Source organism: Chanodichthys erythropterus, chromosome 14 (assembly GCF_024489055.1).
Source record: "Chanodichthys erythropterus isolate Z2021 chromosome 14, ASM2448905v1, whole genome shotgun sequence".
Lineage (NCBI taxonomy): Eukaryota > Metazoa > Chordata > Actinopteri > Cypriniformes > Xenocyprididae > Chanodichthys > Chanodichthys erythropterus.
In genome coordinates, this window is record NC_090234.1 from 27,826,628 (window position 1) to 27,844,675 (window position 18,048).

At 40.7% G+C, this 18,048-nt stretch overlaps 1 long non-coding RNA gene across 1 annotated transcript; it reads left to right on the forward strand.

Annotated features, from left to right (window-relative positions):
• The first annotated feature begins 15,804 nt into the window (after positions 1–15,804).
• Positions 15,805–17,137, forward strand: LOC137035902 (uncharacterized). The gene is made up of 3 exons (XR_010897126.1): positions 15,805–15,831; positions 16,394–16,466; positions 16,883–17,137. It is a non-coding gene; the product is annotated as an uncharacterized lncRNA (long non-coding RNA).
• Positions 17,138–18,048: the final 911 nt, after the last annotated feature.

Below are 18,048 nucleotides of genomic sequence, written 5' to 3' on the forward strand. Positions count from 1 at the left end.
TCTAAAAGCCACACCGCTAACTGAAGTGTCACCCTACGTAGTTCACAGCTGGCTCAACGAATGCATGGTCACAGACATCAGCATTCCCAAAGCCCACCATCTAGAATGGATAATGGACCACGGCCCCTATGACTTTGAACGCAAGTTAACAGTCATTAACTTAATACCAGCTGCCATGGTCCCAGAAGGAAGCTTAAGCAACACAAGTTTCACAGCATCCTTCAAGAGCATCTCCATCACTTCCATCAAACTGGTACCCACAGAACAGGTGCACAGAACGGAGCTGATGGAGGACAAACACCTTGCAGTACCCACAGTCGCTAACCAGCCTGCCTGGGAAACTCAGGAAAGCGCTGCACCTCTGACAGCCAACCTGACAGCTAACACCACAACAGAGGAGCCCTTCCCAAGGTTTGAGCCTAAAGGCCAACAGATCCAGAAAGATGCAAGTGCGCTAAAGAATGATGCAGACTGTCAAAAACTCAGAAACGTCTTGCACAAACTCAAAGTGACATTTGACAAAGACCTTTTATGCTGTGGTCTCACTAAACTTCACACAGTGCATAGTGCAACACACCCAAATGCTCCTCCCACCTTAATCAGGCAGTACGAAGGTCACATCGCCCCACATGAACCAGTACAGGAGGTTGTTCATTCAACAGAAGGAAAAGGTGTTATCTGCCCATGCAACAGCACCTATTCAGCCCCTACCTGGTCCATTGTCAAACCAGACAGCAAATGGCGACCCACCAGCGACTTCAGGAGGCTGAACCAGCAGGTGCCACTGCCACAACGTGCCAGAAAGCACAAGTCTGCACGGAGCGGAGATTCAGCTGCCTGTCAAAACTGCTATAACAGCACACCAGCGTTGACACTTCAGATACTGGTACCCCAACAACAGCGACCAGCCTGTCACAGATACCTCAAAGAGAATGCGTGCCAAGGAATGCCCACGGCCTACGTCGATGGACGTTCCTACAACCATGAGGGCATCCCACAGGCAAATGCAGGAGTACGATGGTTAAGAAACCAACCCTGCCAACCACAGAACAGCAGGTGGGGTCCCCAGTCATGTCAATATGGTGAAGCAGCAGCTACCCTCAAAACCCTTCACGTCTCCTCAGCTCATAACATCAGGGAACTCATGTGCACAGACTCACACGTTGCCAGACCTTGTTTCACATGCCATCTTCTGGGCTGGAAACAAACTGGTTTCAAGACTGAATGCAACAAGCAGGTGAAACATCAACACATGTTCCAGACACGTGATCACCTCACCCAAGCACACGACATGATCATTTACTGGGAAAAGGTGAAAAGATGCTTGAAGCAACCAGGGCGTGACAAAGGTGTGAACGACCAAACTAATGCCCTTGCCAAGACTGGCACACTGCATAACAAGCTATGGTCACACCCACCCCATTCACCCACCCTTAGTGTGGCAACAACAACCCGCAGCCAGCGGACTGTTCCTGCAACATTTCCCACCTTACTGCCACTGCCACTGCCACTGACAACCAAACTTGCCAACACTTCCATGCAAAATGTTTCGTACCACCACTCATACCCCTCCAACCTCCCGTTCACGGCACCTGGTCCCATGACCGACCACATGCTGCGTGTGGGTGTGAACTTTCTAAAATATGTCCCTGATGTCTTCACAGCGCCAAAGCTTGTACTGCCACAGGGCCAAAAGGGGGGTGAACTGATATACACCCACGACACACCATGTGCCAAACACCATGGCACCAGAACTACGGACGAGACATTAAAACAAGTGGCGCACTGGCCCAGCATGCAGCAAGATGTGGCAGAGCACGCCAGAGGATGTCAAGTTTACCGTCATGTCCAGACTGCAAACGCAAAGCACCGAGCTTCACTGCAAAACCGAGGAATCACATTTCCACGGTCAGTCGACCAGAAAGACTGGACGGTAAAACCTCCTCTGATGCTCATGGCCATCACAGACACCGTACAGGAGTCAACTCAGGTGTTCCCCACAGAACTACTGATGGCACGGCAGGTGCCACTGCCGTTGCATCTGTACCAACCAGGAGACTTGAGTCTCATCACAGCCTGCTCCCCTCATCAGCAGCACAACAAGCTCCGCCTACAACTGAGAAAGCAACTCGCAACACAGAGCCAAACCCTGCAAACCACCTGCAAATCCTGGAAAGGTATTGCGGTGGTTCTCCGCACTCACAGTTTCCTGCTGATCCAAACTGCGAACTCAAGGAAGCAACTGTTTACAGTCCTCCAGAATGACTTTGCCCAAAATCAGCTGGTTATAGCTCTGTTGACAGACCTGCTGCGAGAAATTAGCTTCTCTATGGACAGAGTGGCTATGAATAGGAGTCCTCAGTATCCTACACAAACTGTGCTGGACTTTGCTACTGGCAGACCCAAAGACATGGTCAATGTCAGGTGGCGGCAACGTAACACCCATGCCAAGAAACACACCTCAGTTGCGGTAGCCTACCACAACAGCAACCCACGGCTGTGCCCGGCTCCCCACTTTCGCAGGTGTAGTTTCACCAAAGACTTTCAGTACTTCTGCCCAAACCAGCTCTTCCTCAGAAACCACACTGAAGGAATGGGCCGGTTGCAGCCCATGACCAGCGACACACGCTGCCCGGCCAAGCCTCGCACCCCAGTTATCGGAACACAAGCCGAGACTGTGGGTGATCGACTGCTCATCCAAACCCCTACTCATGCTGCCATCCTAATCTACAATCAGCACAACACCGCCACTCGTGTCAGCCTGCCCAATCCAAGTAAGTGGATCCAGGTACCCCTGGGTTCCATCCTTCACCGCAGCCACCTGGCGGTCTGCACTGTCTCTCAAGCAAAGAGGACCAGTCAGAACTGGAAATCCCATCTTCCCCCAGGGATCACCATCACACCTTAGATCCAGGAATGGAACTGAGGATTGACAAAGGGGGTCCCAGCTAAGTGACAGTACTCCTATTGATGCACCCCTCCAAGCACTCTCACGACTGCCTGTCCTGACCAGCCCACCTAAAGCCCAAGCTTGGACTCCTGCCAACACAACCCGTTGCCTCTCCATGGCAATCAAGTACTCACTCGCCCTGGGCCTGGCCTTCATCCTATCCCAAGGGATCAAAGGGATGCAAGAATCCATGGACAGGTGCTTATCTGCTCTCCCTCAAGGACCAGTAGGAACCACCTGCTGCATGACCATCCGGATCCATGTGCCATCGAACTTGGTTACCGTCCAACGAAGTCCGCGCAGGAACTTCGTTGGCCGAAAGGGGAATCTGTAACGTCTGGATGGATCCGTTCAGAGTCAATAAACTTTGGAGTTTTCAGAATGCTTTTAACCTGATGAACTTTGTTTCTTAATCACTAAATCGGCTCCGAACAGTCTACTAAAGATGAGCCCACTTGACACCTTTGTTGCCCTCCGAGGTAACACAGCAGGCCCAATTTCCTTGCTCTTAGGACATCAAAGGGGCCCCTCATGTGGACTATGGGCCAGATCCACATTCCAGCACCCACACACACTGGCACACACAAAAACACACACACAGACACACATACAGAAACACACAAACATAAATTTTTAACTGTATATATATCCTACCACTATGCTGAAATATATATTTCATATATTTTAGGGCCTATGCATGTTTCCTAGTGTTTAAATTAGTGTATTTGTGCTAGTGTGCATTTTAACGATATAATTTTGTCTGTAAACCATAACTTCTTGTCTATGCCTTTCTAATCTGGCGAGTTTGGTCTCTCCGTAAAGCTCCGGACTCGAGCTATTTACTGAGGTGGGTCACATGGCTGACATATGCATTTTTCTATGTGTTTAATGATACTGTGAAGAAAGCACTCGATCTCGAAATCCGGTCTGATGGCCACTAAGTATGCAAATTCATCTAGGAGACCAAACCAAGGAACTTTGCCCGCCAGATAGTGCTGCGCATCTATTGGCCGCTACAATTCAGGAGGTGTGTTAGTTTGGGTTTCCATAAAAACAACAACACACACCTTTTCTGGGTTCTCCCGGTGACCTCCCGATCGTCTCGTGCACGTCTCCCCGGACGCCTCAGGTGACCGCGCTTCCCAACCACGCGCGCAGCTCGGGAGGACCACTTCCTTTCTCTCTCTCTCTCTTCGGTTAAGTTACTTAAGTTTAAACCTCTTTTGAAAACCCCGCCGGAGAAACCCTCTCGGAAAGGACCAAGCCAAGCGCGTTGAAACTGCTACTCACGGACTTGAACCAATAAGCAAGTATTATCGTTTACCTTAAATTTGTCTAAACTGATTTCTGTGCTGGCTCTCTCAAAAGGGTTTAACTGTGTAATTTGCCATTCTTTGATCATCTTTCTTTCCCTGTCTTTTCTTCATTTTCATTCTCGTGTATATATATGTATTTTCTTGTATATATATTTAGATGTATAACCTCTGTATTCGTAGCTGCATATATTAAAACACTTAATTCATGCTCGATTGTTCTGTTGTTCTTCCAACTGAAGACCAAGTCACTTTAACGCTTTATGCTTTAGTTATTTTCATGGCCAGAGAATAACTCCGTTTATAATATTCTGTGAGGGACTTAGTTTGCTGGACAAACGAACAGTTTCTCTAAATAATTATTAAACCAGAACTAATCATATATGTAATTGATTATAATTCGTTGTAATTGATTCACAATATATGTTTAATTCCCCATTGGGTCGATATATGAATCATAATTTATTCATAACCTTATGAATTATTATATTCATATTTCATCCATAAATTGATTAATAACCGCTACACATTCGTTACAGTGGGGTGAAAAAAACAAGGTTAACTGAGACAGTAGATAAATGTATCATTGAAGTATGTAGTTTGTTGTATTAAATAAGACAATCTCATGAGTAGGCTAAATTCGTATTTTTTTTGGAAGAAAGTTCACTCAAAAATTGTGCCATCATGTAGTCACCCTCATTTTGTTTCAAACCTTGCTTTATTTTTCAGAACACAAAAGAAGAAATTTAGAAGATTGTTAACCAGTTTTGATTACCATTTACTTCCATTATATGAAAAAAAGAAAGGTTACAAGAAAGGATACATTGTTCAAATTATCTTCTTTTATGATCCACAGAATAAAAACATAAGGGTCAGTAAATGATGAGAGAATTTTATTTTTTTTGGGGTGAACTGATATTTTATCCCAAAAACTTTCATTTTTTTTTTTTTTTTTTCCTTAAGAAGATATTCATAAATCCAGCTCCCATACTGGATCTTGTGATTTTTGAGAAAGCTCTTTTGTGCACAACATGCATTGGAAGATCCATGATCAGTCTGTGAATGATCCGAGACCCTGTTGACTGAGACTGGGGTGAAGGTGCATATAAATAAAGGCCGTAATAGAGCTGCTGTGCTTCATCTGTAAGAAATGAGGTAATAACACAGGCCTAGTCTCACCTTCATAAACTAAGATTTCTCCTTTGCATTGACCTCATTGAAACAAATGCCTGCAATTCTGCATCAGTGTGATGGTGAAATCAGGACAATCACTGAATTGCTGAGTTGTGCACCATGAAGGAGGTGTTTATTAAATATAGTAGCAACAAGGATGAGGGAATTAGTGTTTAGCCTGTTTGGTGCTAATTTACATTTTAAGGGTGTTTATTTTTCTCTTTACATGTTCCTGATAAGCTGATAGTGGATGGTTTCCTTTCTTCAATTCATTGGCCATGTGCTTTCGCTTTGCCGCTGTCCACAATGATGAATGGTGTGTCGTGTGAGCGCCGGAGAGATCTAGTCTGTTAGATGGAAACATGTCTAACCCTCTTTTAACATCAAGATATGAATCTTTTATATATGGTGCAAGAACTCTTTAAAAGGTACTTTAAACTGACATTATCTGCAAGTCTTAACCAAGACTATATAGCACACATGTATAGTGCATTTTTTATGCTGCCTGTGTTGCAGGTCTCATAAGCTTTTTAGAGATGAAAAGCAGCCAAGAGTGAATTCAATGGGTGAATGACACCTTTTCTAGACACACTAGTATACACAATTAGACCATTTAAAGGGGTGGTTCATTATGATTTCACTTTTTTAACTTTAGTTAGTGTGTAATGATTCTTTTAGTGCACAAACAACATCTGCAAAGTTACAACGCTCAAAGTTCAAAGCAAAGTGAGATATTTTATTTTAAAGAATTCTCTGTTGAAGGACTACAACAAACTACAATGTAGGGACTACAATGAGCTTCTTTCCAGGTCGGTGACATCACTAAACCTAAAATGTACATAAACCCTGCCCCAGGAACACGCAACAAAGGGGTGAGGCCATGTTATTGCAATACAGTACATAACACAAATGCAATAGCATGTCATAAAAGCAAGATGCCAACATAAGTTATAACCGTAATTAAACTATACCTGTTCTATCCTCATGCAGCATATATTCTCTGGCTCTGTAGACATCTTACAACAGTTCCCACATGAGCGATTTATAGATTATCATGACAGAATATGCTAATCAATGACTTTAAGATATCCCACATCAGATACATAAATTAAGCAACTAACCATTTAGAAACATCCTGTTGCATTCTACATGTTGTCACTTCTTCTTGAGTCTCTCCATCATTGTCCGACTTCGGTTTGAACATAAAAGGTTGAACAGTTTCTGACATTTTCAGTGAGTCTACGTGAGGTAATCGGCACTGCTTACACTAGAGACAGAGTGTATTTAGGCCACGGGGAAAACAATCCAGGGGAAAACAATCCAGCTGCCTCCATCGACTTTGTGTAGCGTGAGGCTGCCTCCTGGTAATTTCTGGCTTATAACAAAAAAACGAACAATGTCTAAAAGCTGCTATATGACAATGTGTAAAGCTAAAAAACCCAGAACTAAGTTTTTATAAGCTGTCGACCCCAAAAAACAAATGTTTAAGGACACAAAAGTGGATACAGGCAGTGAGACAGAACAGTCGCCGAATACGTTCCCCTCCAATGTAGTTCTTATAGCAGTATGACCCGTTGCGCTCTCTCTCACTGCCTGTTTCCACTTTTGTGTCCTTAAACAATCGTTTTTTGGGGGGTCGACAGCTTATGAAAACTTAGTTCTGGGTTTTTTAGCTTGTTTGCCATGTCAAATAGCAGCTTTTAGACATTGTTCGGTTTTTTGTTATAAGCCAGAAATGACAAAGAGGCAGCCTCACGCTATATAAAGTCAGTGGGGACTGTTGGATTGTTTTTCCCCCCAGTGGGCGTGGTTTTCAGATTATGACGCGTGTCGCTCTGTCTCTATGTGCTAACATAAACTTGGCTGCTGGAATTAATACAGTACCAGATATGTCTTAATAAATCATATTTTATGTAATGTTTTCTTTTTCCACAGTGACAAGTGATGTCTACAGTAGTCCACACTATGCATTTTTGCTAATTATTTTGAGGAGTTTTGGTAACACTTTATTTTGATAGTCCCTTTTGAACATTCTGGTGACTACTGTATAATTAACTTTGCAGCTACATGTCAACTAACTGTCATTAGAGTATTAGTAAACTGTCTGCTTAATATCTAACTATTTTGATGCTCCCCCAACATACATTCATGGCTATAAGTAACTTTGCACGTACATGTCAACTTATTCTAACCATAACCCTACCAGTCTACTAATACTCTACTAACACTTTAATGAGATATAGTAGACATGTAGGTGTGTTACGATATCCGGCATCTGTCTTGTTTTGTGTGTGGGGTTTTGTTTTTTCCCTTTCAATTGTCTGTGCAGGGATTGGCTGCTGTGGACAGATAGTCATTGGCTGAGCATGCGGCTGCTCCGTTTAAAAGGGCGGCGCCCTCGGAAGATGGCGAGCTCATTCTGGCGTTGGCCTGCTGGCGTGAGGAGCTCCAGATTCCTTCTCCCGTCGGCAGATCGTGAACCACAGTTCCTGTTTTGTTTAAAGTGCTTCAATTAAGTTTTTGTTTATGCTTTAGGTGCGTAGGGGTGTCCTGCCATTTATTTTGTCTCTGTTTGTGATTTGTTTATTTCTAGAGAGTTAAGGAAGTTGATTGTTATTTTTTTTTTCTGTTATTTCTATTTTTTTTATTTATTTTTATTTTATTTGTAAGTTGTTTTGTTTTGTTGTTTTGGCCTTGGGGCACCCTGAAGCCATGGCTCCTTTTATTTGATTTCTTTGTATTCCACCTTAATAAATTTTGTGTGGATCTTAGTTTGCTGTCTGTGGTGATCTGTCGGCTGGAGTCGGTTTCCCTGTTATCCAAACTCACGCCAGCCCCTTCTTTTAATAGAACGTGGTGTAACAAGGTGCAACGTTATTTAAGTTATAGTGAACAAAATGTGTTAAAGGGACCATCAAAATAATGTGGAAAAAAACAAAAACAAACAAACAAAACACAACAAAAAACTGTTTGGGCTTCTAAATTGCTTACCTACACTATCGTTTAAAAATTTTGTTTGTTTGGTAAGTTTTTTATATATATATATATATATATATATATATATATATATATATATATATATATATATATATATATATATATATATATATATATATATGCATGCATTTTTTTCCTCAGGATTATTTGATGATTAAAATGTTTTGTTTGAACCAGAAGTCTTTTGTAACATTTTACATTTATTTACTGTACTTTTGATCATTTTTTTAAAAGAAAATGTGCATAAAACAACATTACTATGTTTACATGTGCAACAATAATGTTTTTATTATAATATATATATATATATATATATATATATATATATATATATATATATATATATATATATATTAGGGCTGTCAATCGATTAAAAATTTTAATCAAATTAATTACATACTCTGTGATTAATTAATCTAAATTAATCGCATACATAATTTTTGCTGTGAAAGTATTTAATTTTTCAATTCAAAGAATCAATGCAGGGTTTTTCCTCTGTCAAAAATTGTCTTCGGTGGTGACAGAAATGGTCATCCACACAAACAGTAAAAAGTGCCCTACCCATGTGATCTGCGAGCCCAATCCTGACAATAAAGTACCCGTCACTCTCACTGTAATTCTCTTTTGCCCTCTTTGCAAAAAAAAAAAAAAAGTGATTTTATAGCTTTGTAAGAGAAGATGCTTTTTTGCTAAACCTAAGAAGTATTAAAAAGTAGCATTTAGAAGTTATATTAACTAATAATAATATGATTTTCTACCATATCCAATTGAATGCACCTAGCTAACAACAACTTGCTTTGTTCTGGTTTCACCTCACTCCAGTCTAAACTAACTGATTTTATAGGTAGGCCTTATTTACTACACATTGTCATTTAAATAACCTGAAAATACTGTGGATTATTAAGGCTAATTTTACCATCCACTCTTGCTAAATGGGGTAAGCACACTTATATTCTCATTTCAGAGTTGTTCGAGTAAATGATTCATCATAGACCGTGTGGACAGATGATTCATTAAAACGAATCTGTTCAAATGAGTCATTAGGTCACGATTTGGACATTAGCGGACGTTGAGTTGCGTGCGAATCGTGACTCTTATTAGGACATCGCAAAAGATTTGTCAACACAGAAAACACTTCACCACTGGATAGGATTTTCTTTTTACTGAAAGTGTGGTTTATGTCAGCTGCACATGCTGGGCGCCTGTCAGAGAAGATGAGGTGACGTTTTTTTGAGCACTATTCACACCCAACGGTTATTCAGGAAAAACATTCTCCGAATGCGCCTCGTGAAACATGGATTCAGTTTTACGAACTTTTAGCATTGTGTCAGTTGATTTAGATTATTATGTGTGAGGTAGAGAGAGTGCAAAGACAGTGCTTACTTTGAAGACCGAGAGAGCTCGCGCACACGAGAATGGCTCCAGGTTCAAAGGTCAATAAGGAATGGCTTAATCTGCGTTATTTTTTCTTAGATTAATTCATCAAAATTAACACGTTATTTTGACAGCCCATTTATATATATATATATATATATATATATATATATATATATATATATATATATATATACACACACAATAATCAGAGTAAGGACTTAATTGCAAAACTCTTCACTCCCGTTTACATGCAATTTTTCTTTATTGTGATTATCCGCTAAGAAGTGTGGTTATTTTTTACCTTAATTTTTCACACTTGTTCTTTGCACTTTCTCTGGAGTGAGTTGTGTTGACAGGGTTCAGTGATTCGTAGTAGAGGGAAAACTACAGAATAATGTCATGGAGTTCATTCATGAAGTGTGAACAACACACATCATCTGTGTATGTCTGAGCACATGTGCACTTTAGTCAGAGTGGAAATAAAGGTGTAAATAGATGTTTTTAAGTCGGTCCTAGTTCCAACACACGTGGCAGAACATCCAGTGGAACTATGAAGGCTTTTATCGGCTGCTATGTTGTTCACAGGTCATGTTGATGGATATGCAGCAGACGTGTTGCTTTTGGGGGTGTTCCCAGTGGGATGCTGCACTAGATGGAGATAATAGTTGTGATAATATTAGAAGGTTTATCTGGATTTTGAGGTGTGCCTCAGTTAATGCTGACAACACACACATTAAGCATGTTGACTCAAAGATATACACCACAAGATTACTTGTACTGTCTGTCTCTGTCTTTCTTTCTTCACCAGACCATGCATCTCTAATGAATCTCTGGCATAAGCTCACTCTTGCTCAGGCACTCAGAACAACTCCCTGTACTCTCACCACAAGCCTTTAATGTTCAAACAGGGCTTTAAATCAAATGGAGTGCATTTCATCCACATTTCGGTGCTGTTTCGGCAAGCTGCCATGAATTTCTCACAAATTCCTGCATCTCCCAAGTCTTTCACTAGTCACCAGCTCAGTCTTCAATCAGTTGTTAACTTGTTTTCTCCGCGGGAGGGCATGTTTGTTCATCTGTGTGCTTATCCACACTGTTTTTCCCTTTTTTGCTTGACTAACTGACAATCAGTTGTTATGTGACGTTGAGTTCTACTAATTAGGCAAGAATCATATGTTAGAATCATTGTCTCTTTATTTATTGTCATCCTTCTTATCAAAATTTAAATTCTGTTATTTTACTCTCCCTCATGTCATTCCAAACCTGCATGTGGTTGTCTCTTGCATGAAAGACAAAGGGAGATGTTACTGTTCACCTCCATACAATGAAAGTGAATGAGGGCTATTCAACTCCAAAAGGAGAAATAAATAAATAAATTGCTGTGACAGCACAATATCAAAGTATTCCACATGTCTTCTGAAGCCATATGATAGCTTTGTGTGAGTACTAAAATTTACTGTGAGCCATTTTTCATTGTAGATCTTACTTGACAGTAGTGGTCACCATTTACTTTCAATATATATTAAAGAGCAGCTCTGACATTCTTTTATATATAACTCCTTCTGCATTCCATATAGGTTTAAAAAAAAGATCTGAGAGTGAGCAAATGTTGAGAATTTTCATTTTTGCGAGAACTCTTCCTTTGTCTGCCTGCCTGACTGAATGACTGACTGACAGACTGAATTCAATAAAGAGACCTGATCTTGATGCCTTCCTGCAGTGTGCTTTGAGATACATGTAATATTAAATATTGTACTTGACCGTGCAAGTGTGACTTATAACTGCTTTTTTCGAGAACTTGATCAATTTAATTCTAAGATTAATCACATGCAAATCGCTCCTAAAGATTCTGATAAATGATAAATTACCTTGATAAAGATAATTTGTAATGCTTTTGTACTTTTTACCCAAGTTAATAAATATTAGAAATGCATGTGCTCTTTAAATATATGTACGTACACACACACACACACACACACACACACACACGCCTGTTGTGACATTTCTGCAAAATTATATTATGCTGCTTCTTGCATGAGTGGCACTAAAAACATTGATGTGTTTTGCACAGATGAATTAGAAACAGGAAAGTAAGATGAAGTAGGATACTTTTTTAATAGTTCCATGCAACAGCATAGCCACGTATAACAAAGTGCTTAACACGCACTTTATCTCCTTGTTTTAGAAGAGTATGACATGCTTTGCGCTTTGTGTCATGCTTTGTGTTCATGCTTCGTGCTACCTCTGCACTACTTCACTGGTTCCTCTTTTCCTTTTCTAACCCCTTAGTGACACCTAGTGTCAAAACAACATAACATATTCCCCTTTTACTCAAGAACACTTTCACCTAAAAAATTACCATAAGAACACATATCTGTAACTCAGTTTCTTTTCTTTGCAATAACTTCCTTTACTTTGAATGCACTACTAAATATGGGATTCAAGAAATATCTAATGCAACAGCAGATTTCAAATACAATTTTTTTTTTTTTTTTTTTTTAGTGCACAAAGTCTTTCAGCCACCTTGGAGAGTATCTCACACGCTGAGGATGAGTTAAAACACACTCATCAGGCTCAGATCTGGGTACATGGACCTGCTCCTTAGGTGGTTGCGTAAGCCAATCAGCCACATCAGCTCGGGTCGATCCAATAGGAAAAAACGGCAGTTTTGAAGCATGCCATTTCTTACCGTCGGAAAGAATAAAAGTATTCTTCCCCACTTGATCTCAGATTTTTTTTGGCTCTGATTATCTTGGGTGTCCTTTTGGTATGTGCCAAGGAAGCTTAACACAGACTTTGTCTCCTTGTTTTAGAAGAGTATGACGTGCTTTGCGATTCATGTCAAACCACTGCTTCATTTTAGCTTGTTGTGCCGGCACTTGCTCACGTACAACATCAGTACGCGCTCCCAAAGGTAGAGAGGGCAAGACATCAAGGCGAGTGCGCATTTTTTTTCCATGCAACAATTCAAAAGGAGTCACGCCAGTTGTGGAATGAGGAGTTGCTCTATAGAAATTCTTTGACTGTCATTTTCCACGGTTTTGACTGAATTATTGCAGTCTGAATGCAACTCTTTAGCACTCTATAGAAGCGCTCAATTGCTCCATTGGCAGCTGGATGGTATACCGGAGTGCGCGCATGAGCAATGTCCCTCGCTTCAAGAAAGGCAGAGAATTCCGCAGCTGTAAATTGAGGTCCACCGCGGTCCATGCAGAGGTAAGCAAAGCTACTTGTTCAGGCTCATTGTCCACCTCACTTTCCATAGAATCAGAAGGCAAAGGAAGACGTGACAGACAGTCAGCATTGAGGTTATGACAACCTGGTCGGTAGATAACTTCGTAATTGAAACACAGCAAGTGCGCAGCCCAGCGCGCAATACGCATTCCTGCACGGTCCCCTCCTTTTTGTAATGAGTAGAGTGGTTAATGCCTGATGGTCTGTACACAATTTGAATGACTGATCCCACAAGTATGTCCTCCATTTCTCGATTGCATCCATACACTGAAGCAAAATTCTGAATGAATGTACTGTACCACGGCAGCAGGCCGAGGAAAGAGCGCAGCTTAACAGCATCCGTTGGCGCCGGGGCCTGTAGAATTGCAGCTAGGTGTTGCTTGTCAAGCTTGATACCCTGTGCTGTAACTGTGCGACCCAGGAACTGTAAGCTGGTTTGTCTGAAGTGACATTTTGCAGCATTATTTTTTAGTCCTGTATCTTGCAGACATTGCAGAACGGCTTTCAGTGAGCGTTCTCCTGCATGCTCCTCAGCATTGCGTCCCCATATAATATCATCCAAGTAATTTGCCACGTTCGGTAAGTCATGTAAGATAATGCGCATCATCTTCTGGAACGCCGATGGCGCCGCAGCCAACCCGTACAGAACCCGGCAGAAATGGAACAATCCCTTGTGCGTAATGAAAGCAGTTAAGTCTCTACTGTCAGGATGTAACATGACCTGATGATATGCACTTTGAAGGTCAATAGTTGAGAATAATGTAGCCCCACTAAGTAATGAGAGTAACTCGTCCATAGGTGGCAAGGGATAACTGTCCTTTGTTATAATGACATTATTGGGTTCTCTGAGATTGACACATGGGCGGATGCCACCCGTTTTCTTTTGTGGGACGACGATCAGAGAAACCCAGTGTGACGCATCAATTTTTTCAATAACTCCTTCTTTGAGAAGGTGATCCAATTCCTTGGAAACAGCAGAGCACACAGACAGCGGTAAGCGGCGCAGTTTTTGATGGAGCAACATTCTCCGAAAGCTTCACTTTGTGAACAAAGCCTTTTGCGCATCCCAGTGTACTCGGAGGTGCGGGTGGATTTGAAAGGCACATTACAGGCACAATAGGGGCCTGAGATCCAGGAAGAGAAAGAGGGGGAAGCAAGCGTTGGCCCTCGAAGCACAAGCATAACCCTTTTATTAGATCCATGCCCAGCAATGCAAGTCCAGAATCAACTATGAAGAATTTCGCGGAACATGTGACCAAATCTATAGACACAATGACAGGCAAGCAACCCAATACACAGATTGGTGCACGTGAGTATGTGACCAGGTGAGCATTAGGTGGCTGAAGAGGCACAGAACTAAAGTTGGCATCGTATATGGACTTTGGTAAAATGGAGACGGGTGAGCCAGTATCCACCATCAACTCAGCTTCTAGGGTAGCAGCGGAAGCCTTTATAGTGACAGGACAAACAAGCTTATTTGTAGTCGCTTGGTCATGCATGTAAAGAACAGTGTAGTCAGATAGTTCAATTTCGTGCACTGTACGTGTGTCAGCCGATCGACACACTCGGGCAAAATGTCCAGTTTTCTGGCACTTCTTACATTTTGCACGGGCAGCGGGACAGTTTAGAGTGTTTGCCAAATGTTTTTTAGACCCACAGCAGTAGCATGTGCGGGATGACGATGTAAGTGGTACAGGTCCAGATGAAGAAGGATAGGAGGGCTCGCATGATGTTTTATGACGCCTCCGACCTGAAGCATCATGTGACCGTGACTGTACGCCTTGCACAGGTAGGGTCTGGTCCCCTGCAATACTCTTTGCCTGTTCACTTGCAGCCTCAATCTGAGGAGCATTTGTAATTGCCTTTGACAAAGTCAGTTCCGTTTCGAGCAGCAGTCTTTTGCGTATGCGGTGACTTGCAACATGTTCAATTAGCTGATCTCTGATCATGTCATCTGTATTCGCACTAAACTCACATTTGGAAACTAAGTCTCTTAAAGCTGCAACGTAATGTAGTACTGATTCACTGGGAGCTTGAGTACTTTTGCGGAATGCAAACGTTTTATTATCTTATAATCCACAACTACATTGATTTTGGGGTTAAAGTATGTCTGCAAATCAGCAATTGCCGAGTCAAGTGTGTCACCTGTATCGGGAAGTGTGTAGAAAATTCGTTGCCCCCCAGTTCCAAGACAATGAAGTAGAAGAGCTCTTTTTCTCGCTTGGGGCCACTCCTCCCCAGCTGCATTGATTACTAGTAGTGAAACATTACTATTTGTGAAACATTTTTTCCCATGTTTTAAATGGTATAGCTGGCTCCCCCAGGCATGGAAGGAAGGGGCTTGGAAATGGAGCAGAAAGATACTAACTTTTCAATCTACCAGGGCTGCATCCGAAACCGCATACTTCTCTACTATATAGTAGGGGAAAAGCAGTAGGCGAGCGAAAAAGTATGTCCGAATCCGAAGTATTCATAAAAGAGTAGGCGAGAACTACCTGGGTGATGTCTAATTCTCGCGAGATTCGGACGTGCGTTTACTTAAAGTGCGTCCGAATATGCCTACTTATCTACTATATAGTAGGGGGAAAACAGTACGTGAAAGGAGTAGTATGTCCGAAATCCTCATTAATCATAAATGAGTAGTCGAGAAGTTCCCGGATGGCCTACTCCTCCCGCCCAGATTCTGAAGTGTTCATCCGATGGACACTCTTCTATCCCAGGAGGCCACGGGAGAGGATACGTCACACTCGAACACGGAGGAGAAAAGCGGCATGGATGTTTTCAAATGTGAGTATTAAAAACCAAAAACTTGGTTACTTGTGTTAAAATCGCATTTGTTGAACTACTGTAGAGGTGTAAAGACGCTAGTCAGTGTAGTATAGTTGTGATTTTGCAGTAAAAACACGTTTTATTGTGTACAGCTAAGAGGGGAGCTTCAATAAACACACGTTCGTCTCCAAAGTGGATTTACATTAATTCCAAACCATATACATCATAAAGTTGATTACTAAATGTTTATTTAACATCTGACAGGAAAATATTCAATAAGTAGCCTATTGCAGGTAATGAGTACATCACAATATGAAATATACATCTTGAGTGATGTGTGCTATTATGTAGAATTCACTGTCTGTTCCCAACACTTTACATGAATGGAAGTAAATGTACAGGAATGAATGTAAATAAACAAATGTACAAGTAACTAGATCGAAGTTATCTATTTTATTTGTCCGTTAGTACTGTTGGTAAATTATATACAGTTGGATAAGAAGTGAGTTAACACATCATAAACATGTAAATGTAGCACATAAATCTCAGAGGAAACATGAATCTTGTCTGGATGTTACAGGGACAGATGATCACACGTGTGTTTATCCAGTGGAGAGAGGCTGATGAAGGAATGATGGCGTCAATGGCTTTGAGTGAGTACACTACATAAATTAATACAAATCTATTTAAATATTAACTTGTAGTTTATTTTAATTACTGCAATTTCAAACAGAGTTACTACAGCACTTCTGATTCTTGATGTCGGTATGTTTGCCTGCAAGGCAAGGTGATGGCAGCATTTGTGGGGGGAAAAAAACCTGAATAATGACTGAATTTATATGTTTGGGTGAACTAACCCTTTAAGCCCCCAAATAGAAACTGTATGTATGCATTTATATTATGGTAGTACCTTGAAAAAGTAAACTTTAAGAAATAATCAGCTTTATTGAGTGTTTGTGCCCAAGACACAAACAAAAAAGGATTTACAAAAATCACATTTACATTTATTTACATGTTTGCTTTTGGCAGATGCTTTTATCAAAAGTGACATACAGTGCTCTTATTACAGGGATGATCCCCATGGAGTAACCTGGAGTAAAGTGTCTTGATTAAGGATGGTGACAGCTGCGGAGATCGAACCCGGAGATTTAGCCCACTACACCACTAAAATAATAAAGCTGAAACAAAAAAATAGCACGTAATTGTAAAAATATTGAATGAAATATGTCAGGAAACAGAATTCTGACATGAATTATTAAACGTTTCAATCAGTTTAAATGTTTTACATGTAGTCTTGTTCATGGAGAGCACATGAATGTTTGGAGCAGACACATCAGCAGTCAGATTGTCCCACACATCTTCTCCCACTCCTGCTTCAAGGTTGTGGGGTTCAGGGGTCCATCATCATCTTCCTCATCCTCCGGATCAAAGATGTCCCCATTGAGAGGAGCAGCAGTGAGGGACATTATAGATGGCAAAGACAGGTGAAGGTGCAGAATTGGCACATCTGTGTGAGATGGCAGATATGCTGAAATATGCGATTGTAAGAACAAGTTTGAATAAAGCTTTGATTCATGTGTTGTTGACTTGTATATGTATTTATTTATTGTGATGATTACTTTTATTCATTCTATAACTAATTTATGTTTCCTATTGTCTGTAAATAAAATATATTTATTTTATTCATGCATTAATTCATTGCTTGACTGTAAATTGAGATGTGTTCACCTTGGTTGTATTTGTCTAGTGTTTATTCATGCATAGCTATGTCATATGACAAAACATTACAATTTGCTTGTTTTAATAATACATTATTTTCTGTAAAAAATTAATATGATTAAGTATTGGTCAGCATTTATTATTAAGTGTTAGGGTGGTCTAGCAATTCTGTTCATTCTGGGGTAATCTTTAGTAGTAATACATCGGTCTTCTCCAAAGGTGAGATCTTCAAGCAGCTGTCCGACATCTCCTTTGTGCAGATATTGCAAATGCTGATGAAAACCGTACAAGGTATCGTTGTCAAGTTACTGGTGCTGTGAGGTGTTAGTGCACCTGTCACTCATATCTTTTTTATTATATTATTATTGCAGAACTAACAATGAGCAATCATAATGACAAAAAAAAAATAGATTATATACACAGAAAAAAGCACAATGACAAGGTTAAATATCAGAATAATTCAACATAAGGCTTCAATATATATATATATATATATATATATATATATATATATTT